The sequence below is a fragment of the Silurus meridionalis genome, chromosome 17 (assembly GCF_014805685.1).
Source record: "Silurus meridionalis isolate SWU-2019-XX chromosome 17, ASM1480568v1, whole genome shotgun sequence".
NCBI lineage: Eukaryota > Metazoa > Chordata > Actinopteri > Siluriformes > Siluridae > Silurus > Silurus meridionalis.
In genome coordinates this window covers 29,094,214-29,098,665 of record NC_060900.1, presented here as the reverse complement: position 1 = coordinate 29,098,665, position 4,452 = coordinate 29,094,214, and positions in this window count along the sequence as shown.

The window sequence follows — 4,452 nt, the reverse complement described above, 5'->3', positions numbered from 1 at the left end:
CATCCTCATTTGGGTGACATCAAGAGTGTGATTATAGTCTTTAAACACTACAGAACACTGGAGAGTGAGAACTAACATGAGCACTGGAGTGTGTGATTATGAGTGATGATCTTTCTACAGTCTTTTACAGTCATTATGGTTATAAAACCAGGAGCTACTGAGCAACTCATAAAATAGCTCAACATCTGAGATCATCACAGATCCAACACCAGCTTCTCCATGCAAGAGCCTTTAAACACTCCAGGAGGTCCAGTGTCCAAACTCCACATGAAGTGGGATCCATTTGGCACTGGTACGTCTCTAGATGGTTCGGGATGTTTGTGGGAATCTACTTCTTTAAAGGTTTACAATCCTAATGAGGTGGGACGTGACTGGAGCTGGAGCAACCTCAGGATGCCTCGGGATGGGGAGAGAAAGAGAAGCAGTGGAGAGGAATTAGTGTAGCTGCTGTTCATGATATTAACAGCACAAGTTGATAATGTGCAGGTGATCAGATGTTCTGGAGCACAAGGTTATGATGTGATGTGTGTTATGTGTAGAACTTGCTAAAAAGATATGTTTTTAATCTACACTTAAACTGGGAGAGTGTGTCTGAGCCCCGAACACTGTCAGGAAGACTATTCCAGAGTTTAGGAGCTAAATGTGAGAATCATGGTCTATAGTATCGAATGCAGCACTAAGATCTAGTAAAACTAACAGCGAGATGAAGCCTTGGTCTGAAGCTAAAAACAGGTCATTAGTGATTTTAACTAGAGCAGTTTCTGTGCTATGATGGAGCCTGAAACCTGACTGAAACTCTTCCAAGATATTGTTCTCTTGTAAGTAGGAACAGAACTGGGCAGCGACAATCTTTTCTAAAATCTTAGACATAAATGGGAGATTTGAAATGGGTCTGTAGTTCGATAGTGTGTTTGGATCCAGATTAGGTTTCTTAATGAGGGGCTTAATAACCGCTAAATTGAGGGGTTTAGGGACGTGACCTAAAGATAGTGAGGAGTTAATAATATTGAGAAGAGGCTCACCAGCTGTATATAACACTTCCTTTAGTAGATGAGTAGGAATGGGATCATGTTGTTGATTTAGCTTTGATAATAACATTATACAGCTCTTCCTGTCCTGTACATGTAAAACAGTGGAGATGTGGAGTTGTAGGTGAGATTGGATCAGAAGATGATCTCAGAGGTTGAACTGCCACAAATGTTTTTCTAATGTTATCTATTTCTTCAGTGAAGAAATTCATAAAGTCCTCACTACTAAACTGTGATGGAACACAATTTTCAGATCCCTGATTTGTAGTTAGTTTAGCTACAGTACTGAAAAGGAACCTGGGATTGTTTTGGTTGTTTTCTATGAGTTTGCTCAGGTGTGCTGCTGATCAGCATATTTCTCCTCCCTCATAGACAATAACAAGCAGAATCTTAGATTTTTATTCTGTACTGCAGCAAAATGAACAGGAAATAAAAGCACTGCACTCACATGCACATCATCAATAGGTAGTAATGATTTCATGAACATTTTTAATAATAAAGTTGAAAACATCAGGCAAGAAATCCAGAGAGTGATGTCATCACTCTGAGGTAAAATATCTATATCAGTGACGTCTGCTCCGTGGGATATTATTAAGTCTAGCGTGTGGTTAAAGCGATGAGTTGGTCTGGTGACGTTTTGTTTAACCCCAAAAGAGTTTAATAAATCGACAAATGATAATCCTAGGGCATCATTTACATCATCTACATGAATATTAAAATCTCCTAAAGGCAGCAATTTTGATTAATCAATTGATCAAGAGGTCTGAAAGAAAATGAGCAAACTCTTGAAGAAAATCAGCGTAGGGCCCTGGGGGTCTGTACACGGTGACCAGAGCGAGAGACAGTCGAGGTTTTCTATGTATGTCTGCTTGTCTGCTGTGCACAGAGCAACAATTTTCTTTTAGCTGCATAATATTATAATTTATAATGTGTAGTTTATCATAATGTGTGTAGCAACAAAACAATTACAGGCAAACTGGTCCAGCTGGAGTGGAGTTAAACAGCACTTATTGATTTGGTTCCCTGTAACTGAGGTGATGTTATAAAGGTTTTCTGTGATTGTACTGAAAAGATCCTGAACTGAGTTCAGTAATTAGAATCTCCAGTGCTGCTTAAAGACTCATTAAAATGTCAAATATTATAAGGATATCTTGTGTATCTTATGGCTACAATTAGCCAAGGAGTTTTTGGTTCTTGGTTCTAAGAGTTTGATCAATTGTGCACAATGAGGTGTATTTAATTGAGCAATAAAAATATTGAGGGTGATATTTATACATGAAATTAAGCTCAGAAATGTTCCAAATTTGTGGACTGCTCTGAGAACGTTTTTGCACTTCCGTGTCAGCGGCCATTTTGCCGTTTTTCCCGCACTTCCAGGGATTTATGGAGACCCGAGACTTTAGCTCGGTGCCAGATTATCTCACCGGCTTCCTATAATCCCTGGGATTATTCTTGCCACCCTGTTTGCTCTGGATACTGTTTCTGACCCCTGTTCTGCTCTGCTCTGGTTTTGAACTCTGAACTGTTTTTTGTTTGTGTTTCTGACCTGCCTAAATTGTTCTGTTTGCTGGCATTTGGATTTTTTGGACTGTGTTTTCGGTTTTGCTATTGTCTTTCCTGCATCGCCCTGTTTGCCTCTGTTTATGACCCTGGACTGTTTTTGGACTTTGTTTTTGCCTGTGCCCCATTAAAGCCTGTGTTTTCACCTACCTCCTGCTTGCATCCTGCATTTGGGTCCTCACTCCCCTAGTCACCCGCACACACTGACAGAACAATCTGGCCGTGCACCGTGTCGCATGCGCTCAGTGACAGGCGTGGGTTACCAAGGGGGCGCCATTCAAGCTGAAACCACGATTGGCGCTCGGTGTATCTACTGATCACCAACATACAGTTCAGCATTAGTTCTACAGCAAACAGAACATTTTAGAGCGGAATAAATAAAGAAGAAACTCCGGACTCGAACTCACCACAACACACGTGGTTTTATTTACATGGTTTATTTAATTATAATAGATATCAATCAGTGTTTGAGTCATTAATATCATTCTATTAATAGATTAGTGTGCTGAAAGTCACATTTAAGTCTTTACACATAAACTGAGGTGATTAAGTAAAGAGTCTTGTGATAAAAATTATAATAGGAACATTAGAACCAGAAACAGGGCAGAAAGAATCACTATTGACCCTTCACACCCTGGACACATTTTTCAGCTCCTCCCTTCTGGCAGGTGCTACAGAATTTTGTTCACCAAAACTGCCAGACACAGGAACAGATTCTTTCCCCAAGCAATCACCCTCACTAACAACTGACCATAATTATATTCCCTGCTCATATCTTATATCTATAAGTACTGCACAGATCTGTCAGTCATCACATTATCTGTATATGTTGCACACACTATTGCTGCTATATACTGTACAAAGTTCTATAGTAAACTATCTCATCATACCTGACACACAATACTGTCATTTGCACTACCATGAACTCACACACTTTATGTACATTACTGATCTGTAGCCCTATTCATTACCCACACTGTCTATACTGTCTCATATTGTCTGTATTGTCTGTTTTGTCTTGTATAGGTTTTTATTTATGTCTGTACTTTTGAGAGTCACTAACAGCTGGAACCAAATTCCTTGTGTGTGTCAACACACTTGGCCAATAAACCTGATTCTGATTCTGATTATAGTTATAATAAATCACTAGTTTGGATACTTATGTACATTTGAAGGCAAACTCAAGTGAAAGTTTAAAGGGCACTTTTACTTTTACTGAAGTCATATTTTACCTACTCAATCTCTACTTTTACTCAACTACATGTTTTGTATACTTCATCTACCGCTGCTTTTAGTCAATGCCACTGTCCACCTAATTTATTACTTAATTCATAATATACTGTAGATAAACAGTTATCTAAGTTATTATACACTAAAAAGGTTTATAACATGATAAATGTCATAAAAAAAACTAATGAGGAGAAAAGTGAGAATCATCTGTAACTTCACACCATCATAGATAAATCATAATGATATCACCACTGAAACACTGCAGGACTCAGTGAAGGGCCCTTGACCTTCTTGTACCCTACTGCAAGTACACTAAACCTTATTTTAAACACACTGAGGGGGAGTTCATGTGGAGGCTGCGAGATGATTCACACTCATCATCAGTTTCATCCAAATCACAATGAGATCTCCACCTCAGATCTTTGCCATACATCATATACCATGTTCCTCACTGAGCACTGGGCTTCAGCCTCCAGAAGGACTGAGGAGAACAGGAGAAGAACCTGGTAGAGCTGCGTGGAAATAAAGATCACATGACCTGGGGAGGTGGTAGCTCAGTGGTTAAAGCACTGGATTACTGAACGCAAGGCCCTTAACCCACTGTGCTCCAGGGGCACAATTTCATGGCTGACCC